Raw genomic sequence first — 25,644 nt, forward strand, 5'->3', positions numbered from 1 at the left:
TAACAGAAGGGAGCAGAAGCAGTTCCATTTTTTCCTTACAATTAACACTCTTTTATGAAAGCTGCTGTATAGCAGCCCAGATAGGAAGCTAGAAATGGGTGCCTCTGTTAAGTGCTTATATAAAGTGCTCATACCAGTGCAGCTTTCCGTTAAGAAGATAGACTTCCCAAGGAAGTTCGTAACACAGGAGGATAAGAGCAAAGAATGGTGAGGAAATTGTTTCTTTATTGAATTCAGTTTCTCAGCTCACTGCAATTATTTGTTATTTATGAAAAGAGGAAATACACTTCCATACCATTTGCATATACATTTGGCCATCCTTTCTTCTAATACAGGGAAGTCTTTCAATGCATGTCTCCCCTTTATCAAGGGGTGACATCTGCTACATAGTCATTTAGGCCGCTAAGCAGTCTCGGTGCTGGTATTGGGGAATGACATTTCTGACAGTGACTGCTGAGCATTAGGGTAAGAATTGAAGCTGGCTCAGGATGAAGAAGTTGAGGAATGTGAGTGGGTGTCACAGGGCTCAAGCCAGGGAACATCTGGGTCTGGATTAAAGGAACATTATAATTACTCGGCACAATTCAAATGACCCATTAAAAACCAGACTCACTGAAACAAAAAGAAGAATTGCTTTGTGGAAAAATTAAGATTTCATACTGCTAGTCTGCTTGGTTTTCAGCAGTGCTGTTTAGTTCATCAGAAGAGTTTGTCAGCTAGGGTTGCACTGCTTGTCAGTCATATTGGGTAGCTTAGGTGGCTGTTGGGTTATGATCAGATGAGGCAGCATAGAGCTCTCTAATTTGCGATTTGAGGAGCAAGGTTAGTAGCTGTAGTGTAGGCATACCCTTGTTTTGATTCCCAGAGGTGGGTGATGTTCAAAAATGCCCTGCAAAACCTGCAATAAACTTTGACATAGAAAATGGTCCCCCTTCACTATATACTTCACTGAAAAGCGTGCCTCCAGTTTAAACTTTTCTTCAGCAAATTGTGATCTCACACTTCAACACAAGGACCAAAATAGCATTTTCCATTTTTAATATATTTGTAATACATGGATCAGCAGAAGTCAGCAGAAAAATTTTAAGGCAAGTAAATATTATGTTAGACGAAGTAATTTTGATTTTGTTAATATAGAGGACTACATCTTAACAGGATGAATAATAGAATGCATCCCTTGGCTTGTTCCCAATCAGAACAGTAATATTTCATAATAATCTTTACACTATTTTGAGTGGTGAGTGAAAGCACCAGATGTACAATATCGGCGAGCCAGATCTTAGGAGAGTAATTAATAATGTTAGCTGAACAATTAGAAACCTGGTGTTAAGAGATGCCCAAAAGACAACAGCACAATTCTACACAATAGTGGCGCAAAGAACTGCAATAGCTGTTGACAGATGAGCTCTGCTCCAGGGGCTTCTTGAACATCTCTATAACAAATGGTGGGCCCAGAAGCAAAGCTTTTAAAAAATGGAAGACTATGGTAGACAGATAACATTGTCCAAGATTTTAGCTCAATTACAAGTACAGGAGCACTGCAAGTAATTTAAATTAATTCTTAATTTTTTTATGAAGTTTGTAGCTCAGAAAATTCAGTAGTATGGAACAATAGATAGACTTGACTGAATAAAACTTGTAAGTGTGAACCTGTTTCTTCTTCAATGCAACGAAATACAGGTTATCCATCAATTAAAACTACCATGTATTTGCCCCTCAAAACTACCCGTTACCTGCATTCTTGAATTTATTATGAATATCAGCTTTGTACCATCAGAAGAGAGTTACTAGTCTATAGATTCAGAAGTGAAGAAAGCAAACCCAGAAATGCTGTGTTTGTGGAGGAACGGCATCTTTCTCACTTGAGTAGGACCAACAGCTGCAAAACTTGTGATTCAGCTTCAGGAGGGATGTTTTCAAACTCCTATGTCTGCTAATAGGTAAGTCTTCAACACTGGTGGCATTGACCGGCAAGGCTAAAGGATGCACTTATTGAGCTGATACATCAGCTGAGGCAGGTAACAGTGTCTTCTTCAAAACGTAGGTACAACTTAGGTCAGAAACCTTCCTGTTTGAAGACACAGGAATCTAGATACCTCTAGAGCTTGGGAAAGTGAAGTTTTCCATCTCTAGAAAAAGAAAGCCAGCCTCAGTATTTGGGAGCTAACTATTTTAAAAGACTTTCAGTTTAATAAACCTTTACAGACTGGGCTAGTCTGTATACCCAGGAGCAGAGCTAAGTATACAGAGCTATATCCCCAGAGCAGGGCTGAGCCTGAGCACAGATAAAGGATTGACGTAAGTCCTAAGATGAATGAAAGTGTGCAGAGCTTTCTGAACTGAAAAAATGAAAATAAAAATTGGGTCAATGAAAATAAAATTATCCAGGCTGAAAGAAGCGATAAACACAGGGCATTAGTCAGGCTGGAGAGGCTACGCATGCGTGACCCAGTGACGTGCAACAGTTCCTGCAGCTGCTGTTACTGGAAATGAGCTATCAGTGTTCCAAATGCAATGAGCAAGGTGAGGAAGAGTGGTTCCTGAAAAAATTTACTCAGTGATACCTTGCAGAGGGTTTTTGTCGGCTGTATTTTTTGATATGCTCATTTGCTGTTTTTAAATTAACATCTCTCTTGCGTTTAGGAGCTCAGCAAGGGTCTGAAGGCTGAAGGCCTGGCAACTGCAGCCTGTCACCACACTGTTAAGCAGGTGTAGAGAGGAGGTGACATGTGAAGTATAAAACACTAAGGTGACCAGAGATAAAACCTTGGTAAATTGTACTAAAATGAAGTCAAAGAAAGATCTGTGAGAGCAGCATTATGTGAAAAAAGTAGAGTATATATAAAAAAAGTGTCCAATATCCTTAAAGCATGCTTTTACTTTGCCTCTCTACTGCTTACCTATCAGGTGTACTCTTGCTTGAAGGGTATTTATAGTGCTATTAAATACATTAAACTGCTGGGCTTATGGCCTTTAATTGTCTCTTGACAGAAGGTGGTTTCCTAATAGTAGTTTAAGGTAGAACTGAAGTAGATTTTATGATTGGGTTTTTAATTTGGATTTTTTGTTTTTGGTTTTGGTTTTGGTTTTTTGTTTGTTTGGGTTTTGTTGTTTTGGGTTTTTTTTGGGGGGGTGTTTTTTTTTTGGTTTTTGTTGTTTTTTTGTGTGTGTGTTTTGTTTTGGTTTTATTGTTTTTTTGTTTGATTTTTTGAGTTGTTTATGTGGGTTTTGTTTGAACTATTGACTGGTTCTCAATTACCTGCTCACCTCACCCAAGGGTGTTACACTCCCAGCTGCAAAGTTGGTCAGCTTCTCGGTGGTGTGAAATTGTCTCTATTTCACCTTGTATCACTTGCAACCTGTGATGGGACTTGGAGCCCAATTCCCTCTGTGCCCATGAACAGAGCAGCAGTCATGGAGGGCTATCCTGTACTGGAAGGGGGACCTTGGGTGAGGCCAGCAGCCAGTTTCGAGTAGTAGGGTGCTGATCAGGTCAGCTTTCTCAGGGTCAGCACATGGAGTACATTTACAAAGAAGTTATTATCAGGTTGCCATGCCCTAGCATCCTCCTCTGTTCACAGCCTCATTTATCAACTGAACCTTTTAGAGTCTTATACAGAGCATTGGTATTTGCCTGCCTCAGGTGTGAGTCATGACAAAACTTAGGTGAGCACAAAACGCCTGGCTTCCCAGCTCAGAGCATTTGTTTGCATATGTTTGGGCTCTGAGGCTCACTTGGGAGGGAGCTCTTGTAAAGAGAGGTTATAATCAAATTCAAGGTTGAGTTGGAGGTCAGGTTTTCTCGAGCTTTCATTTCGGCTAACTTCCAGATAATTCCTTCCTTAAGTGCATAAAGCATCAGCCTGTGCCAGTTTACATGTTTATTTAGAGGCTATATGAACAGTTTGTGTTAGGAAATCTGATTCATTTGTCTGATTGGCAGAAAGTATCTGAAAGATACAAGGTTAATGTAAAGACATAAATACATTCATTTGCACACTGTCCTGATGTGGTTAAGGAATTTACGCAATTGAATTCAGAGGCATTATCATTGGGGGTTGGAACTAGATGATCTTAAGGTCCTTTCCAACCCTAATTATTCTATGATTCTAAGATCACTTATACCTGCTCAGTTATGCCAAAGAAGTGTAATGGCAAGGACATTTTAATGAACAATAACTACTGCTGAGGAAAATAATATTTGCTCTTAAGCTAAGCCAGGTAGTGTATGTTCTGAGTTTGTGGCAACAAGCCCTTTTAAATATGTATAACTGCCAAAGGCATAGCTTCCAGAAGGTGTTAATGTGTGCTCAAAGGGTGCTGTATTTCTTAATCTTTCCTAATTTTGCCATGTTTTTTCGTATAAACATTATTATATTGAACTTACTAATAAGCATTATTAGTGGACAGAAGCACTTAAGCTAATCATAGCAATTGATGGTCACAGCAACTCAGCATCGTTACACTGAAAGTGGGACAACCTGAATAGTGTGAACGCATGGGTTAGATTTAGTTTCATATTGGCCACAGGGAAAGAAGAAACCGAAGAGAAGATTTTGAATTAAAGGGTTCAGTGGAAGAAGAGGCGATCATTGTTAACAACACTATGGTGCACCAGAAGTTTGAAAGAGAGGCTGTGAAAGAGCTTAGCAAAACAGCTCAGTAAACTGGTCTGTGGGCTGATAAGTTTTGGAAAGTCTTGCTGTAATTAGCTGGAAATCTTCTGGCAAAGCACTTTAACCAAAACACATCTCGTCTCTGAAGCTACAGTATGTTGTTTAAAAGGTCTTGGATTCAACCAGCTTCCACAGGAGCAGAGCAAAGCTCAGTCTTCTCAGGTCCTCCTGGAGACATGGGAAGTGGGAAGGAGCACTGTCCCTGCTGTGTGAGGTGGGACTTCTGAGGCAAGGAGGTAAGCAAAATTCTCTTTGCTTACTTCCTTGTAAGCAGCAGGCATCTTCCCTTCCATTGATCCCACCTTTAGTTTCCGCTGTCAGAGGTCTGGCTGGCCTTGCAGAGGGCATCAGCAGGCTGGCCTGGTGGCAGCTCAGGCACCACATGTAAGTCTGTGGCTCTGAGAGCCAGCACCAGAGGCATCCACCAGTCTGGCTGGGGAGGTCCAGCTCTGTCCACATTCCCATGCTCTGTCCTTTGGGAGTTTGTCTGAGTGCAAGGATATTGTCCCTTTCATAGGGGAAGCAAAGCAGTATTTTAATGAAGGACTTGGGAATAATGAACATTTTATGCGTTTACTCAAAGATGTGAATTTACTTAAAGGTTTTCCATTTTCCAGTCCCACTCATGGCAGCCCTAATTTGTTCTGGTCAGTTCTTTTTTTTCAGATGGAAAGGTATGTGCTTCCTTTTAGATCATGAACATATTTAGCAAAAGGAAGGGAGGGAAGGGATGTCCTTGTGTGCAATGGGACTCACCCTTCTCCCTTGATGATTTGGAAACAGTCCTTGACAAGGCTGATGATTAATCGTAGGCAATAAAAAGATTTCTTGAGTGCACTGTCACAGACCTTCTTGCTGCAGCCAAAACCCTTCCTTGGAGCAGACCCTCCAGCCTTTACACAGGTCTTCCCTCACCCATCTTGAGCATGAGCTAAGGCAGGGTTGGGTCCAAAGTCAATAGGACCTTTTCCATTGCCCCCTGTGGCTTCTGAAAGCAGGCCCAAGGGTGAGTTTGATTATGTGCCTTCTTGCCCCACAGCTCCAAGAACACCAACAACATCTTTTGAAGTAAGCATGTGACATCTGTATCCCATGAGAGTGTTCTGGATGTTACATGAAAGGGAGAGCTCTGTTGATAAAGCAGCAGGGTACAAGTTAAAAGAACAGTTGCAGAAAAAAACATTCCTGAAACAGTTCTACTGCTACCTCCTTCTTCAGACTGATGCTTCTAAGTTCTGAATATCCAGTGGTGCCAATTAAATGTTTACAGATTACTAATTAATGAAGCAGCCTGGGAGGATTTATGCTGCAAAGGGCCCTGGGCACTAAAGGAGCTGTTCTGAATACCCTGTTCCTTTTCTTTAAAAAACACCTTCATGTTAGTGCCTTGGTTATGTTAGTTCAATACAGCAGTGATAAATAAATGAAAATACTTTAAAAAGTGGGTAACAATAAGATTGACATTTGCAGAAGCAATGAAAAACCACCCTTGCATGTAACGGGTGAGCTTTCCACAGGCTGTAGCCAAGTGCTCGTGCCTCACGTGTGTGACTGCAGAAGCAGCCAGCTTCTGTGTGACTGCAGAGGAATGGTGAGCTGGGCTTGCAGGGTGCCCTAATTCATGCCTGCAAAGTAAGTTTCTACGGCTGTTACATAGTCAAGTTGATTTCTTTTATGAAATGCTCATGCGATTTAACAATGTTGACATTGAAAAACAGCTCCTGTTCTTTCTCTTCTTTAATGTAAGTGGGAGTTTTGAAGCAGGTGAGTTTTTGCAGAGTACAGCTTGTGGGGTTTTTTAAATGGCTATTTCCCAGAAAGTCTTAAGTGACCTTATCTCTTAAGACCTGGAAAGCCCATGCTGCTTTGGAAGCATTTCCATATTTTCATCAAAGGAGCATAGGAAAAAGCTGAAATCCCCAGACAAAAAATATCCTATGTGTGCACATTTGCCTGACTGCTCCTTGTCACCAGATACCTTTATGTTCAACTGCAGTCCTCTGAGAAATGCTGGAGTTTGCAAGTCGCAGAGGAAGGAGCTGGTTACACTGTGCAGTCTAGACATGTAAGGGTTTGAACTGCACTTCAAGTCAAGTCTTCAGAAGCAAACTTTCTAGCGATTTAGTCTTTATTTTAAAAAATCATCACAGAAGAAACGCCAAAGGGGTTTAAAACTGAATTTATAAATACATCTACAATCATGATCAGACGTTTCCTTTGGAGTTGTGCATAGATATGGGATTTAGTGTTGTGTTTGGCACTGCAAGCTTATCATCCTAGAATAATTACTTTATGAACTCTTACAGTTAAATCTTTGCAAAGGGACTGAAAGAGGGTATTATCTCATAAGCAGACATGAGGTGGTGGCACCTGACAGACTTCTATGACTCTATGATTCTATGACTTGGCCTTGCTCATGTGGTGTGACAGATTCAGAGCTTGCTTAGGGTGGGTGAGCTTTCCATTTAACTGGTGTAGGAACAGATCAGGGCTGCTGCAGCCTGCTCAAGGCAGCTCCCAACTGAGGCAAAGCTGTTGCTTCCTCAGAGAGGAAGGGATGAAGTTAAGCTGAAGGTGTAGAAGAGATATTTTAGATGTGAGATCAGGGGGAACATTCCTGAAGAACTGGACTTCACCTGTGTTGCTGAGGGGCAATGGTGTGGGAGAGGAGGAGCATAGGTCATAACCTCCTTTACAGGACAAACAATAAAAAAGCCTGATTTTCCTGGCCATGATATAAAGAAACTAGAATACCATTTCTTGCTCTGACATTACTCTGCCAATCATGATTAGCAAATGCCACAAGAGAGTTTCTTTGTCCAGTTCTTTCCATTCTTCTCTCTTTGGAGGCTATCAATTCAACAAACAAACTACCTGGTTGAAGCTGTGCAAATGAATTCTGTATTGTGGGTGCTGGAAATGGGGCTGAAACCACTGCTCTATTTTGCACATGATGGTAAAACAGTAGGTAAAAAGGATTAGTCATTATTATCATGAGGCTGGTGCTTAGTTAGTGACCTACCAGCAAAAGGTTCCCCACTGATCATTCCAGCAACTGCGAGAGCTGTTCTGGAGACTCATTCAGCACAGGCACAGTTTGCTGTGTAAGACTATTGGCATGCAGACAGTGTGCGCACTGACTGGGGAAAATGAAGTGGTGTCAAGAATGCTTTGGCTATATTAACTCTGTTCTTGCTGCCCTGGGATTTTTGTTTTAAATGCAATACTGTTTGAAAGTGCTTTATAGCTTTCAGTATTGCATTCTATAAGAGGAAAGGCGTAGCATGCTGAAAACCTACAGTTGTACATAAAACAAGATTGCCAAAGATGTATTTTGTCAGTTTATTTTGAAGACATAATTCAAGGAATTTGAAATTTATTCTCAAATCCTAAAGATAATCGGAAGAAGCCTCATGTATGCATTGATGTTTATCAGCAAATAAAGTCAGCATATTGGCCAATATCAAGATTTGCATGTTTTCATATTGATTAAGCTCGTGGAGATCACAGATGTAGTGAAGGGCACAGTCTATTCCAGCTGGCAAGTTTATCTGGCCCTGATACAGAGTGGGTTCTTCACCTTTGTGTCATGAAAGGATGTTCTTTTTCTCTGCTAAGAATTACAAAGCTCCTCCTCATTAATGCCCAGAATTAGAGGATTTGGGAGACTACCATTCAGCATACTGTGCTGCTTTGTCTTGTGCTCTTTGTTGTAGGACTGACCCCTCATCCTAGCAACAAATTTGGTGCTATGTTATTGGATTCAGAGCTAGGGACCTTGCTTCAAAGATGGTTCTGAAGTCTTCTGAATAACACTCTGCAAAGAGAAAATATCCTTGCATTGAAAATATGGCCATTTTTTTTACAATGTGAAACCTTTGTTCAATAAGAGGAGAAATATTTCACTGAAAAACCTTCTTATTACTTGCTCTGTTGTTTGCATTTATGCATATTCATTTTTACCACATTCAAATTAGAAAAGAGTATTTGGACATTGAGTTCTTCTGCTTCAGGAGGGCTCTACTTATTCTTCCAAACAACAGCAGAAGTAAAGTACAGAAAAATTGGGATGCCATCCCAAGCTGTCTTCAATAAAACGGCTTACAGTTAGTATTGCATACCCTGTTTCTAAAAACCAGGACATGGATGGTCCAATTAAATGCTCACCTTTTGAAGACTAAGATGATTATTCCAGCTTCCAGTTCTTGAGAAACCTTGAAAGAGCTGCTTTCCTTGAGCTCTTAGTTGTGTCTTCATTCCTTCTGAGTCAGGAAGTGTGTGAATCTGACTAGAAAAGGCATTTTCTGCTTGTTTTGTCAATTCCATTGGGAGTATTATCCCCCTAGAGGGGATCTTTGCTTGAATTAACCAAAGATTTACGAATCCCCAAAGGAATAATAGGCTATATCATGGTTCAGAGGATTTCAATTCTAGCTGAGAAAATTTGAGAAATGTTTCATATTTGATTTTCTTCTTATAAAAATGCAGAAGAACCCAACGGTCTGTGATCCTTCTGCAAAAGGTCCCCACATCAAAATTCCTGCAGTGAGCGTAAAGAAAATTAAAAAGCGATTGGATTCAGATAATTTTATTTCAAAATCTGGATTAAATGGCTAAGCATCGTTCTCTAATGTGTAGTTATTAAAGCCAGCAAACTGCCTGCTAGTGCCAAGCACAAGTCTTTAATGACAGGTTCTCATCCGGTGTAAATCAGTATTACCCTATTGAAGGAGACAAGCTCAGTGGAGCTTTATTTTTTTTCCCCTAAATGAAAATCCAGCCTACTGTTTTTCAGTGCATTTAAAGAGGGCTGAGGAATGTTCAGGTGGCCTCCAGGCCCAGAAATCTTTAAATGATTCAAACTTCTCCTGTCCCATCCTCTGGCTAGCTCCTCAGTCCTCTCTTGTTTTAATTTCTGTTTCTTCTTAAAAGCATATTAATGCTGCTGTCTTTCTGCCTCTGTTGTTTATCTATTCTTCGGGTAAGTTCTTGAGGACACAGTGCTTTTGGTAAGTTTTCTTCATACAACAAACTCCTGCAGTAGCTTTTGTTTATCAATTATTTGGTGTTTATTTACCTAATATGATTTTGATAGCAAGGAATTTATTTAGCACTGGATGAAAGTTATGTAGCTAATTTCTAAGATATGTTATAATATCTTGTCAAGTAAATGAGCTTTTCAAACAAAACAATGCTGAAACAACCAATGGGATCCTGCTGGGACTACTTTGGTTGAAAAAGCTGGAACTCAAAGACTGGAGAATGAGAAAATACTTTTCAGCCAGTTAAAATGGTACAAGAGATGAGGCTTGCCTTGCATTGAGCTGTTAAAATGAGATGTTCTGCAGGATGACTCTTCCAGGAACAGGAGCAAAAGAGTGGCAAAGCATTAGGGTTTTGCTGCCTTGTACACCACTGCCTGTTTTCAGAATGGGAAGACCTCTCTGAAATTTTCTTCAGGTGAAAACTGTAAAACTGATATTTACGATGAACTGTACAGGGATGATGACTAGGATGATGATTATTATTATTATTAATAAGGCATTTTACAGGCACTAATGAAATTATTAACTTAGAAACATAATAGCACACACACAATATTTAGAGAAAGAAGAGAACTGAACACTAGCTTCTTCTGCTCTTCTACGTGTTTTGCTGACCCAAGTCTCACCCCTAAGAACATCTGTTCTCTCTAACTTGTTTTGCCAGTTAGCAGTTTTCTAGAAGAGGTATGGTTTGTAGACTTCTTAGAAGAAATGCACATTCAGGAATGAATGACATTATGTCCATCAGGAAGGAATGTTAGCAGCAATTATGGACAGAGAATTAAAAATCACAGGATTGATTCAAAGGTGTTGCAAAAAGCTTAACAAAGTAGTTTGTTGGAATACATGTTTGTGAAGAAGACATAACAAAGGGGGCGAAAGGCAAGGAATATGAGGAGGACCATGAAGATGAGCAGAAAGCAATATGTAATGAAGTCAGATGAAGGATCTAGGGAGATCAAGGGTTCTGTCAAGGACTCATACTGTCAAGGGTACTGTCAAGGATTTTAGTATCAGTATGTGAAACACATTAAAAGTTTGAATCTGAAGACCCCAGTTGAAGAGGAGTTGGAAGCAGATTACAAGACAAATAATTAGATTTTTGATATGTTGCTGCTTATCTTATGACCATTGTGCAATATCTTTTTGTGGAGTCATGGGCTTTATTTTTAGAGACCTAGGAAACAACAAGTTGACTCTATCTTGGCATCTGCCAACTTTGGATGTACCTTGTTTTTTTTAGTTGTTATGACAGTGCTGTTGGAAGCTTTGAGAAAGTTTTGGTAATAGTGTGGAGACAAGCACACCAAAATGAACAGGAAATGCACAACAAAAGCAAAGATTTAAATGTTTTTGTTTTTTTCCTGTTATGCTGTGGTAGTTATGGCTGCTTGGCACCTTCAGCTGAAAATAAGGACAAGAATGGCAAACTGACAGTTTAACTGTTGGGTGCAAATGTAGGGCATATTTTTCCTAAAAGACATAAATGTTGACCTTGATTCCTGCTAACCGTATGTGGGCAAATAATCAAGGCTGCTCACTCCATCCACAGTGAAGGGAGTAAATCCAGGTCCCTGAGTGAAAGCAATCACAAGAATGGGATTATTCCTGAAGCAGGAATAACTCAGACTATCTTCCACAGCAAATTCTTTATGTGCACCACAAGAACTTTATCCCCTTCTACAGTATGTAACAGTTCTGACTGGGCTAGGCCAGCCCTATTGACAGATCCTCTGGTGTTCACCAACCAGGCACCTTCTGGTAAATGTGTATCCCAGTGTTTGAAAGTCCCACCACCCATTGCTCTCAGCGTAGTTTTTAACAGCCCATTGCACTGTTCGATTTTCCCAGAGGCTGGTGCATGGTAGGGGGTGTGATATACCCATTCAATGCCATGCTCTTTGCCCCAAATGTCTATAACGTTGTTCTGTAAATGAGTCCCATTGTCTGACTCCATGCTTTCTGGGGTGCTGTGTAGCCACAAGACTTCCAGGGTCTGATTCAGATCTCACTTCAGGGGTAATCTGGATAAAAGATGTTAAGATCCTTTAATTAGAAATCTAAGAGCAAGATGAATGGGGATTTGGTAAGCTAATGAACTGTTGCCGTTTATGAGGACACATGTTTCTGCTCTCCTAAGGGAAGAGTTTCTGAGAGTTTGCAGTGCAGGAAAACTCACTGAAGTTTTAAGGTTTCTTAGAAGTTGTCCCCATTTACTTATCCACAGAAATAAATAGGTGAAAAGTGATGGATTTGGGGGTGCTTGTACTATTTCAGGCCTGAAATAACTATGTCACTCCACATCTGGGTAACCACCCAGAATTTCCTGAAGGTTATTTTCACAGAAGATAGACCTCACTGCGCATGCAGTCCTGCCTCCTGTAATGGCAGCACCATCTCTGTGCAACTGTTGCAGAGTAGCCCTTGATACACTGAACTTTTTTCTACTTGCAGCCATTATACTCTGAGCTTTGTTAACTGTGTAAGTAACAGCACATGGTGGGAGAGCCTCACTTGAGCTACTTCATGGAGCAAACGTATCTGACAGAAGCAACTTAAGGTTGGAGAGGTTGGGGACTCTTTGTCCTTGGAGATTTGAAAATGTGGCTTGGGAAGACCTTGAGTAAATTGACCCTTGTGTTGAGTGGGAGACTGGAGAAGATGACCTCCAGAGGTCCCCTTCAACCCAAATTTCTCCATGACTAAAAAAATACTTATTTGCTGAGTAGTGCCAATAACTTCCATACCTATTTCTGATTTCAAAACAGACCTGTATGGAAAATAGTAAAGCTTTTAATTAAAATTGATTTAATATTATTTAATCTAAGTTCCTCGTAATAAAAAAAGTGCTGATTAAAAAAAATTAAAAAATAAAAAAGAAGCATTTGTGATTAATAAAAAAAAAATAAAAAATGGAAAACTGTATTAACTTTGCCATTTGTTTCAAAACAAAAAGTTTTGATTTAAAACTAAATGCATTTTTACTTACTTTCATTTGAAGGAAATAATAAAAAATACTGCTGAATTTAAATTTCTTTTTAAAAATTATTCATAATATAAAAAAAATCAGCTTATTTATTGAACATAGTCTTAGATAACATTTCCTGTAAATGCCTCTCTAGAGATAAGATTTCATGAACTGTTCAAATTCCCAAAGCCAGAAACCTGGTGTGGGCTCTGAATAAGGCAACAGATTGTTGTTAATCATCGGAGCTTGTCCAAACAAGGCTCTGAACTTCTCTGATACCAGAAACAAGTGTTGTGTTTTTTTTTCTCTTGGGAAATAGGTCAGGACAGTTCTGTGCGAGGTAACAGGTTGTGTGGTAAAGTTTTTAATGGTTGCATCAGCTGCCTGAAACAGAGGACTCTCAAGACCCTTTTTCTCTCTTTCGGTGTGTGCTGTACTAATGCAACACATTTTGGCAGCAGCTGTCAAAGTGTCTTTACTGCACCACACCTGATACTACGCAAGGCAATTTAATAGGTTTTATACAGACACAGGCCCTGTCCCAAGGAGCTTGTCACTAGTGTGGTTCTGTTTACCATCTTCCGATTGTACCCAAAACATCACTGTGAGCTATTATCACAATAATTTTTACACTTAGGAAAGTAAAATGGTGAAAATGGAGCTTACCGTAAGCTACCGTAGGCTAAGACTTGGCTGAAGAGGGGTGCCTTTTGCATGTAAGTGTTTGGACTGACTCTTTCAATGCTGCCCCTGTTATGTGTTTCCTGCCTACACTGCAGCCAGCAGTCACTCAGTGTCTTTCCTTAAGTCAGCATCTCCCCTTACATAACTAAGGGACTTTTCTTCCATTCATTCTGTGCCGTAGGAACTGCTGAGCTAGTCTGATTTGTGGATACATCAAATTCTTCTTATTTTGGCCTTCAAGTACTTATTACAAGCTTTTGAAACTATAAAAATACTGAATTCATTCATGCGCCAATAGAGGCTCTGTTCAGGAGCATAGTTCATATTTCTTAGCACTTAGCATACATAGCATTTCTCATAGTTAAGTCATGAGGAAGCTTTTGTCAGGTATTTAAACCAGGCCTTTAATCAATGTAGAGTGTAAGAGAGGAGTATTTTGTTAATAATAGTTGATATTACTGGTCACTAAAGTAGCTGCAGGGATTAGCTACTGCCATAGAAATGGATTGCCAAAGCAATTAAAGATTTCAAATTACAAATTTTGTATTCAGTCATTTATATTTGATTATACAAACCTGTCAACCTATTGCCTTGTCAGCACATCTGTGAGTGGAGCCATATAATCGTTGCTGGGTTCCCATTTGACTGCTCAGCACTGTCTAACTCTGACCTACCTAAGTCAGGCAAATAACCAAATAGATAGGCTTACCACACTTACTGGGTGGGTGCCAAGTGAAGTATCTGATGTTCACTACCAGGCAGGTCTTCTCTCTTGATTTGAGGGTGTTGAAAATTGAGTGTGAACTAAATCGCCCAGTATTTGGTACTCTCTTTTCTGAATCGTTCCTCTGGCAGCTCTGGTCCCTGTTACATTATATATTTTTTGAAAAAGCAAAGCAACTATATCAATCCAAATCAGAAGAAATCAGCTTTTTTGATAACCTGCGACAAAGGCTCCTCTGCAGCTTTCTGCCACTCTGGGATGATTTGTTCTCCAAGGAGAGGTGCAGCATAACGAGGATCCCATTACACTGTCTGTATAACACCTTGAACGGTTTGCTGATAACTTTTTTCCTCCCCCAATAAATGAGAATGTCTGAACAAACCAGTAAAAATGGTAATTTGGAGAAGCTTGGGAGAGTAAGATCAGACAGTTACTGCTTTGAAGCTCATCTGCATGAATTATGACCTAACTTAGATAAGTTTTATAGCAGAAAGGTGGCTAGCAAGTTTATTATCTGTAGCTGTTGCAGCTGTATATGTGGGATACAGGAAATACATACAAAAGCTTTTCAAAAGATGATAATTTTCCTCTCATTAACGTAATTTTCTCAGCTTCTGCTGGAGCTTGATTCAGTCTTTTCTCTTTTGGAGGAGAAGGACATTGGTTGGCATGCTAAGCTAACTTGCAGTTGTGATTGAAGCTGGAAATCAGAGTTTGTGTATGGTGCCTTAATAACTGGTCTCACTTTATTTTGTTAAAGCTAAGGCTTATCCCAGCCATGTCTGCCAAAGTAAAAATTTGTCAAGAATGCTGCCATGTGCAGCAACACCTTCAAGTGACTCAGACTGTGTGATGGGGGACTTCCAGATCAGGTCTGCTTAACTTCTCAACATGTATTTTTGAAAACCTGTCCACGTTAATAGCTGCCCTGCCTTGCATGGTGGTGTTTTTCTATCCTTCAAAGTGGGCCACAATTAGATGTTTCTCTTTCCTCATTCTCTATGCTCCACTTTTCTGGTTGTCTTCCTTCATTGTTTTGGGCCCGATGTAGGCTGGGGGGATCTCAGAGCTGGGTAGATGTGAGCCTTGTGTAGAAACACCTGGATTTTAAAATCTGCTTCCTTAAAGAAAGGTATTCCTTGGTCATTGCCTTCTTAGTGACTGATGGTTCATACTCAATGCTAGCCCAGAAAAATGGATTGCTGTCATTAGTACATCTGGACTGTGGTTCCGTGGCAAAAAACAGTGTTCTGAAAGCTACGACCTGATTGAAGTAGAGCTTAATCTGTTTCGGAGAGCTCCCTTCACCAGCTGCTGACCTCAAGCTGAGTCAGTAACTGAGAACAAAACGTTCTAATTCCCCTTTTCACCCTTGAACCCTTGCATTCCTCTTTTCTTTGTGTAATGTGAAGCTAGACGCAGGAGTAAGTACTTTTACAAATAATAATATTTGCACACAAACGGCAGTGAAGATAAGTCTATATATTCCTATGCATAGTTGGTCTCCAAGGGCAAATTATAATCTCTGTAGTACACAGTGGCCTTAAGGCAACTGCATGTTAAAAGTATAAATTTAGGTGTTTAATATATGAAGCACATTTGATAACATTTAATTTAAATGTTAAATGAGTATTATTTCATTTTGAGGTGTCAAGGGGTTTAAATAGCTCCTTTCACAGGAGCTTCTCATACACTCCCTTGTCTGTCCAGAAAAGATTATCTTTTGCAGTATTTGAGGGAGACTAATTTGTTCTTAACAATATGCTTTGTTTCTGTGTTAGCATCAAAGCAGGAACCAGTAGAAAATCAGCCAGAGGTTTTGAGTGTTCTATCCATGTAGAGGAATACTTTCTGTTTAGCTGAGCCCTGAAATCTGATGTAGTACATGGTGCAGGCTCATGGAAGAAAAATACTGGATATAGGGAATAGAAATCAGAATGAGAAATAGGAGAATTGTGTTTTCACGGGTCTCTGACTTTTTCTTTGCTTCTGTCCACTTACCTCCCTTCTAGAGTACCCTCATTAAAAACCATCTTATGGTTGGAAGCAAAGGAAGCTCGGTCTACAGGAGAAGCATGACCATGCTGCCTCTCAGTATGCCATGCCTCCACTCTCTCCATCACTCCACTCTTGACCTTGAGTTTGCTGCTCAGCATCAGGAGAGATGCTGAGCAGCCAACTAAAAATCATTTGCTTCTGTTGGTTATTCAACATCTGGCAACTAGGAGGGGTAGCTGGAATGCTTTTGTTAATCTCTCTTCCACATGTTTCCTGAGTATTTTTCCAAAGCAGCTTAGTTGTACATGATGAGTTCTCATTTCCTAATGCTGGTGACTGAAAGTGTATGCCAGGGGATAATTGCAAAGTCATGTTACTTTATTCAGTCACATCATCTGTGCCCACTCCCTGTAATGCCTTGAGAATGAGTGGTGCAAAATGATGACAGAGTAGTATTGCATGTTTCATAATACATGTTAAATAAAACATGGGAGGGTGTGGGGATGGGAACAGGCTGCTATTCTGTTTAAACAATTCTTAGCTTTTAGACAGTGAGTTTCCACAAGGCTATGGCCAGACTAGGCATTTTTATGAAGCTGAATAGAAGTCCAACTTGTAACAAGGCTAGGTGAACACCTGATCTTCAACTTAGCAGCTGTGGGTAATGGTCAGAATTACCAGACGGACAAAAAGTGACTTGCACAGTGTATAACTGACTCTGAAGTCCCTGTTGTCATATCTTAACAGCTATTTTCTCTGTGAATGAGAGGTTAAGATAGTGGATTTATGTCTACCTGTACTCCTAACACACCTTTATTTGCTATGCAGGTGTGATTTTGACTTTCTCAGGGGTTGAGAGACAGGTCAGTGTTTTTCATCTGTGTCCACAAAATACCTGCTTTGCAGAAGAGCTTGTGGGCAGAAGTGTAACAACATAATTCTGGCTACAGCCGAGACACAAACAGCAAAGCCATATCCATGCAGCCTCTTTGGAGTGTAAATTACTTTTGCTCTTCTATAATGAAGACATTTTGTCTTCTGGCTTCTCTTGACCTCTCTTTGCCCAAAACCTGTGAAAATACAATCTAACAATACACAAGGCCTTTAGGAGAAGAGAGATGAGAAAAAGAGAGCCAATAAAGATTAAGTCTGTTCTCAGAGGAGTCTTGTGATAATGCTGCAGGGAAGACTCTTCTTTGGACCACAGTACTGGCTATTTATGAAGAATGAAGAAAGAAATAGATAAGGGGTCATTGTTGCACTTGCCTTTCTTTTAGCTTATCCTTTGCCCTCCCACATGTTAAACCTTTGTGTTTGGGATATGGAGCTGGTTCATCCTGGTGGGAGGGTGAGAGAGAGGGCTGGGGAGGAATTTATCATCCTTTTTAAATACTCCATTTCCTGATAATGAAGGCAGGGCAAAACACCAAAGGGAACAAAGACATATTCCAGCATGATTAAGCACCATGACAGATCTCTCCCACAAGCCTGAAAAATTTATGGTAAAATTGAATTTGGTTCTGAGTCAAAACTTCACAAAATTTGAGGTGAAGGGAGAAGTTTGGCAGAGGAAACTGAAGAAAGGGTCAGGTATTCATGATTCATATCAGTAACTTCTCTTTTGTACAGATAAATCAGTATTAAACATTGACAAGCTGATAATAGACCTTATAATAGATTTACAAGATTTGCAATGTATCCTTTACTATTCTCTTCCCATGCCTTTTTTTTTTTTTTTTTTTTTGTTTTTCTAAGTTGAAATGTGTCAGATCCTCTCTGCTTCTTCACTGAATGAATTCATCTGCCCATGATGAACTTCAGTGCTGAAACACTTGCTTTTTCAAATACATTCTCTGTACGGGGAAGACAATAACTTGGCCAAATCTGTAAGCTGAATAGCAGGAAAGAAATGGATTAGCTGTTGTCTGCATGAATCTTGCTTGCTATGGAAGTGCCTCCTCCTCAGTTCTTCTAACTTCTATTAGGAGTTGTCCAACTTCAAAACTGGGTTTCTGATTTCTTTCAGCGCATAAGCAAAGGCTTTGTTTGCCTGCCTATGAAATTACTTCTGAGCTATTTTTCACCTCAGTTTCACAATTTGTGGACCTTAAAGGTGGTGGTGGTGTTGTTTGTGGTTTTTTTTTTTTCTTTTAAATTCTCTGCTCACATTTAAACAGTTTGTTCAGCCTTGACTAACATGGTTGTCCCTTCTGACCTTCTCACAATCCCTGAGCAGAAAACCTTGTTGCATCAGTTAGTTCCAGGTGACCACACCTGGGATCTGGTGAAGGCAAGCTCTTTGCTACCATTGTCAATGCTAATACAAACCAAACTTTGAACATATATCTTTTTAATTTTCTTGTGGTTTCAATGTAGCCAAAAGGCCTAAGTATTAAAAGTACAATTGACCTCTCTGGGGAGGTGAGGTAAGCAGGTCTTTGGAGATGCCTGGCTGCAAGGAGAGGGCATCTGTGCCCTTTAGAGGGGCAAGAGCTAAAATAAAATCATTTAGCATTATCTCCCATTTTCTTTGGTAGTTCTGGGTGGGCGAGCATATTGTAATCCTCAAGAATTGTGTATGTTATATTCTAAATTATGACACTAGAAATTCGTGCATTCATTGATGTTCTTACTTTTGTAACAGGGGTAAGACTTTGTTGTCTTAGATGCTGTCTTAGATACTATGTCACTATGTCAGTGACAGTGGTTTCCTTGTTTAAGGCACTATTACTTTCCATGTTCTCAATACAATGACATAACTTGCTAGCTCTGTGAGATAGTAGTGTACCAGATAGTCAGAAAGAATAAGACTTCATGAGTCAAAGTGAAAATAAGTGGTTTATGTGTATATATACATGCATGTCTATATCTCTATTAGAATACAAAATTGTACAGTCATCACAATAAATGGCAGGTTCTGAAACTGCAAAAAGGATTAGGAAAATAATAGACAAAAGAAAGATCTAGATTTAAAAAAAATATATAAAGAGCATAAATATCCAAGCAATAAAGGAGATTTTGAAAATTAGGAGGCATGTTATTAGAGATTTGGAAGAGGGAAAAATATTAAATATAATTCAGTGTACTTGTAAAGAAGAACTCATCTCCACCCTATGGAGTATCTCACAGACCTTCAGTTTCTGAGAAGGATGATGGCACTGTCTAAGGCAAATCTTTTAAAATCAGGAGGCATAGTTAACTTGTACTGATCTAACATAGTGAAGTTGGCTGAAGAGATGACTGGTGTACTTGAAACAGGCTTCAGTGTGACCAGTGACTGTCAAAGTGCTTTGTCAGCACTGCTCAGTGTTCTGATTTACATATTAGTGCTGTTCTGTATCAAATAAATGTTATAGGTCAAAATTAAGGTGAATGAAAAATCCTACAAGTGGCTGCAAGCCAGGAACCAATGGATTTTTTTTTTTGTCTGTAAGCAAGATATTGTCAAGACAGTCACAAGACAGAAAGTAGTGCTTATTTTAGTAACAGTCTAAGTTCATTATTGAGAAAATGTGGAGATAATATAGTGATCAGCAGACTGTTAAATTGAGAGGATGAGGCAGCTAATGGAGTGATCATGATCATGTGATAAGCAAGGCCATTCAGATATTTTCAGATGAAAGCTTATAATCTGGGAACAAAGAAAGCTGGACACAGCTGCAGAACATGGGCTTACTATCTGGAGACGTGCCCGTACAGACATTTCAGCTGCAGACTCCTCCAGAGAGCAGCAGCTAAAGCAGTACAAAACAGCATGACCAGGGAGAGAGCTTCTCCCTTTGTGACAGTGCTGCAGGGCTATGGCATTCAAATGCAGAGACTGTTTTCCAAAAGAAGACTGACAAACTGGAGACATGACAGAAGAGATGCATAGAAGTGATTTGAAGGCTGAAGAATGTGCCCTGCAGGTGAAAATGGAAAAGAGTGTCTGGGAGATGACTTGATTACATTGTGTCTTCATAGGAAGCATATGACAACTATTTAAAAGCACAGACAAAAGCAGCAGCATGGTGAAGGCTTAGCAGCTGATCCTGTACAAGTCTGAAGGAGGAACAACTCCTTAATGAAGCACATACATCTGCAGGACAGCGGCTTTGCTAGGAAGTGGCTTTGCTGCCATTTAATTTCTTCAGTTCAAAAGCCAATGTCCGTCTGTTGGCAGGATCATGAGCTTAGTAGGGAGGACAATCAGGTGAAACTTTATCATATGTGATTTACTAAAGGGAACATCAGATAATGCAGTGGTCTCTTTAGGTCTTAAACTTTGTGAATTTCTATGTGGATTTGTATGTGGAAAAGTATGTGGATTTTTCTTACTAGCTGGCAGCAGTGTAAGAGGAATGATATTTAATCATGTATTTTTATGAGTCTTATTATTTCATACCACTTAAGACAACAATTTGACCAGTAAAGGAAAACAGAATCTTCAGGACCTGTGCTGCTTCTGGTTTCAAGTATGATTTTTCACCATCTTATTTTCCATTGATTACACCGATGGAATTTGAACTTTTCAAATTTTAGAAAGCTGCTGTTGTTTATTCTGTATGTTTGTATTCATTAGAGTAAAAAATACTTTGCAAACCATCAACCCACTGGTACTATGTCTCACAATTTGTGGCCTCAAGTTGGAAAATAACCAGCAGGAACAATTCTAAGGCAGGTCAGGTCAACTGTGACAGAAAAATGTTATTGGATATTACTATTTATAGAATCATAGAATAGTTAGGGTTGGAATGGACATTAAGATTGTCTAGTTCCAATCCCCCCACCATGGTGAGTTACTTTTTATTAATAATGTGAACATTGCAATGATTGCTGGAATTGGTGGCAATTAATCTTGTTGACAACGTAAGAAGACAGGAAAAAAAAAGAGAAGAAATTATATTTCTGCAGATAGCTGCACCAAGTGGAAACTGAGGTCTATTAAGCATACCTGTTCTGAAACACATCAGTCCTGGGTCTTAGCTCTGGTATTGTTGTATGGTAAATGTACCCTACTGGCTCATTATTGTTTGGAAAAATAGAGCAAATGTTGCATGCTTCAGAAGTGTTTCTTGGTGCATATACTTATAAGAGCAGCTGAAGAAACAGGTTAATAATCTTAAAAGTGGACCTGAGCCTGAAAATTTCTGCATCTGCTTCCATTTAAACACATTGCAATAAAATTTAACTTATGCAAGACTTGTGTGATTTGCTTTTATAGAAACCTGCAAATATAGATATGTATGCTCCAGCCAAAGAGTAAAAAATAATGAAAATAAACCAAATAATGGAAAACAAAATCAATTTTCAGCATGACACTAGGTTTATGTAGATCATTTCTTACATGTGGAATTTACCTGCAGTGTTGTCGTGGGTGTACGTAAGACCTTTAACCAGGAAGGTGGGATTTCCCTGCATTGTCTGGGGGAGTGTCTGTGTGGACAGATATGAAGTGGTGATCTGAAAGCTTGAGAGCAGCAGTATAAAAACATGTTTTTAAAAAATGTTAGGAATGTTTCATGGTGCGATATTCTGGTACATTCCATGCTACTTATTCAAAGAAATACAAACAAACAAGAACCCACACCATGCAATTATTTACCTAGGCAAAGATGAATGGTTTCTAAGTTATTTATATGCTAAAGTGGTAGAATTTGTAAGGGCCTTTTTGGAGATAAATGTCAAAACAGTAAAATAAATGTATGTGTCTATATCTGTTACATCTTCTAAGGTGTGGCTCTATATACCATAGGTGGTATTTTACTACCATATTGTATGGCAGAACTATGGCTTCTCTGTGATCTTTTTCTTTTATTTGTTTTTCTATGCTGGAAATGTCAGGTCCTGGTTTATCTCTATTGCTTTTAGCAGAAAAACTGCAAGCTAACATAATTTGTATCCAAAATTTTTGATACAATTTTCTTATTCTCAAGGACTGAAAAAAATGGATGAAGGGTTGGTCTCCAATTCAATGAAGCCACATGTGTTTCACATGCACATGAAGTATGTCTAAGTCAGGGGCTTAGATGGGATAAGGTTGCAAGGCATATCTGCAAGCACTCCATAGAACTTCAGACAGACATACAGATAGCTTTTGTCTCATGTATTTGGTTATTAACACCACTGTGAACATGCAAGCATATACTGCATATATGTGTTGTGGACTGTGTAGGGTCTGAAGCCAGCTTTGCCATAGTTGTGCCAGTGGAATCTAAGTTTGTGATTTTAATAGGTTTCACAAGTTTCTGGCGTTTGCAGCAGCATCAGTTTGAGGCTGTGGAAGATTCACCCCCTAAGGTCTTCACACATCTGTATGGTCTTTTCAAGCAGTAAGAGGAAAGCAGAATTCATATCTATGAGCACCCTACAGCATTATATAGATGGAGTGCTCCTATCTGTAGACCAAATATCCCTGAAGTTATTAAACACATACCATACACTGTCTCCTGGCAGCTTTAGCCATCTAGGTGTGTTTTTGGACATGGTCCAGAGACAAAAGGCCATGGTCTGTAAAGATACTCAGGCACTGGTGACCTCAGTGTTGCAATGCTTAACTGACTAATTCCTGTATATTGATTAAAAAATCACTTGTGATTCTAAGGCCGAGACTTCAGATTAATAGAGAGGCCTAAATCAGCACGTGGTGAATTTTTTTGCTTGTTTATCCAATAACTTTCTAATGGAAAATGCAAAAAAAAAAAAAAAAAAAAAAAAAACCCGCTTTCACAGGTGCACAGACTGAAACCTAAATTACCTTCTTCCCAGATGAGTCTGGAAGAATACAAATTCCAACTTCTTCCTTTGCTGTTTCTGTCTCAATGAATCTTAAAATTTTGTCTTATTGTTGCAGATCTTCTACAGAGAGTTTGAAAGGTTTTCCTCTCAGTGACTGGAGACGTGGATTTGCTTTCTGTTACGTGCAAGAAAGGAACTAGTCCTTCAAAAAACCGAATAAAATAATGCAGGACTGAGCAGACTCATGTCTCTAGAGACAACTCTAGATAGCTAGAAATAGATAACTCTGTGTCTAAAAGCTACAGTCTTTCTTGTTTTACCCTGCATAAATTTACTTAATAAGTGGGTAAAATGGTACCCAGTGGCAGAATAATGAATTCACTGTGCACCTCCAAAGTTTCAAGTGAGTGCTGTGAAGAGTAGACCATTTTCTCTCAATTTGAGACAGGTTTTTAATGTGCTTGAAATCAGTGAAAAGTATTCATGGGCCCAAATAAAGCTTCTCAGTAACTAAAGATGTCATTAGTATTTGAAATATTAACCTTAAGCTGCTCTTTTTTTTCTACAATTTCCCAAGATTTATTGAATAATATTACAAGCTGAAAAATCTACTTACGCATTTCTGAATACACTAGCTGTGTAATTAGGCAAGTGAAACTTTGTAGCACATAGCATTTAGTGTAATTCCTTCATCTCATAAGATTAAATATCAAGATCTCTCTGATGGAAACAATTATTAAAATCATTCATCTCCATGCTCACCTGGAAATCTGTTGACAAAACACTGTGTTGTGGATTTTTTTTATTTTGTTTCAGGGTTATATTTGGTTTGGTTTGGTTTGGTTTGGTTTGGTTTTGATCATGTGGTAGCTTCTCAATTCTACCTTTTAGCACAAGCGCTTCTAAATTTGCATTGATTTTGCTAGTACAGCCCAAGGGTAATAAAACTTCTCAAGTGGTAGACTGTAGTAACTATGTGAGGGAACTGAGAGTAATTTTAAGCCAACTAACTGCTGATTAAACCACTGGTTACCATTTTTGCTTTTCTCAAATCAATACTTCTCCAAATACATTTAATTATAGACACTTTATAGTAATGCGGGGAATACGCAGAGAAGCTTAGGACATCTTTCAGTTAATTGGGACCCATACAGGACATATAGGCCAGATCTGGTTCCAAAGACCTTTCAGCATCAATCAACAAGACAGATGAAGAGAGAGGCAGCATTACTTGAATATGAAATTAAGAGATCAGCGACAGAAACAGGAAAATTTGATTTTATTTTCTTTGTTTCAGATTTGTATGCTGATGAATATGCTATATTGAATATCAAGCTGGATTGCTTTGTGATGATCAAATAAGCAACAGAAGTATGATGTTATGTGTTATGAACTTCATGGAGCAGCCACCTCTCATTACGCTTTTAAAACAAGAACTAATTTGCCTCCTGGGTGAATAACTTCATTGTTGGTTAAGAAGATGAGAATGTCCATGGGAAAGCCAGTGTCACAGATGAAGACTGAACTGGATAAAATCACATGAAGCATTATATCATTTATGTTTTATACTGTTCAGCCAGTCACATCTTTCCTCCCCTTTGAGACAGATGCATTTTGAAAGGGCTATTTTAAGTCCCAAAATCTATGCCTTGCCTTTAGTCTGGCTTTTATATCCTGTCCTTTTGTGTCTGTGTGAGAGAGACATTATTACTTGTAAAGAAAATATCCTTCAGGGATTAGACCAAACCATTATTTTTTTTGCAACCAGTGAGAGAAAACATTTCAGATTACATCCAGTGATGTTCATAATATAGCTTTTGCTGGTCTAAGATCTCCTCTGTTCTGTTCTCAAGCAAGAATAATATTCTGACAAGAGCAGACCACACCTGTGTCACAAGACAGACAGACAATGGGATAAAGTGGACTGTCTGGATAAGCCCGGACGCTGCATGCTATATCAAAAGCTTTTACCTAAGCTTTAAGGTGCAAAAATATTTGCTGGTATATGTCTCATTTCTGCTAAGAGGGTTTGCCAGGATAGTTTAGCTAGTAAATGTCCTCTAGTGTAGGGAAGGTCAGTAGGTTGGGCTCTATATTCTTGTCTTGGCTTAAAGTGTTTAGAGAGTAATAAGGTTGCAAAATGGTATTGCTACATGAGCATGGTGCTGCCTTCAGCTCAATAAAAGCTGTATCTCAAAAAGATTCACTAATGGGCACAAGATTGGTCTTATGTGCTAATACTGCTTTCAGTTTGTGTGTCTGCTCTGGCTCCCTGCAAGGTATTTCACTGCATGGTGTTAAGCAGCGGTAAGGACTCTGGGCACATGTGATCATTTGCCACAACCACGTAATCCCCTTTTAGACTTGTATCTGTTCTTGCCTGAGTTACCTTATTTCACATATTGACGTTCCAGCAGCTTAGTGAGTTCCCTGGCTTGGAAATTGTAATTTTCGGCCATGAAACAGCTTGATCAGTCTCATTTCGGTTGAGCCCACTTGCCATTAAAAGCTTAATGGAGAGAGCATTTGGTTCCTCAGCAAAGTTTGACCTCTCGTCTGGATGTGGGTGGGTGAACAGTTTAGATATTAATGTCATGAAAAGGTGTTGTGACTACTTGAATGCCAGCCCTATAACTGCTGTCGAATAGACCACAGGAGCTCTTTGCTTTACTTAGCATGGTTTGGCTGTCTTTTCCTGGATATAAGGACACATGAAGGACTGTGTTGGGTGTACTAGTTCCAGTTTACAGATGCACTGCAATGATGAAAAGACAGAGAAGAGGTAAAAAACCAACTAATTCTGACTACAGTTAGTTCTGTTCATATGGAGAT

General features: G+C 39.3%; 1 long non-coding RNA gene across 2 annotated transcripts in view; it reads left to right on the plus strand.

Moving 5' to 3' along the window:
* The window catches only part of LOC136015200 (uncharacterized), a 41,004-nt gene extending 15,990 nt beyond the window's left edge, over positions 1-25,014 (plus strand). Inside the window, exon 5 of one of the 2 annotated variants that reach the window (XR_010613105.1) lies at positions 12,176-12,559. This is a non-coding gene — a long non-coding RNA (uncharacterized LOC136015200). Of the gene's footprint in view, positions 1-12,175; positions 12,560-24,109 lie in introns of those variants that run through there. The other variant, XR_010613104.1, reaches the window with a different exon arrangement.
* Positions 25,015-25,644: the final 630 nt, after the last annotated feature.

This window comes from Lathamus discolor, chromosome 5 (assembly GCF_037157495.1).
Source record: "Lathamus discolor isolate bLatDis1 chromosome 5, bLatDis1.hap1, whole genome shotgun sequence".
Lineage (NCBI taxonomy): Eukaryota > Metazoa > Chordata > Aves > Psittaciformes > Psittacidae > Lathamus > Lathamus discolor.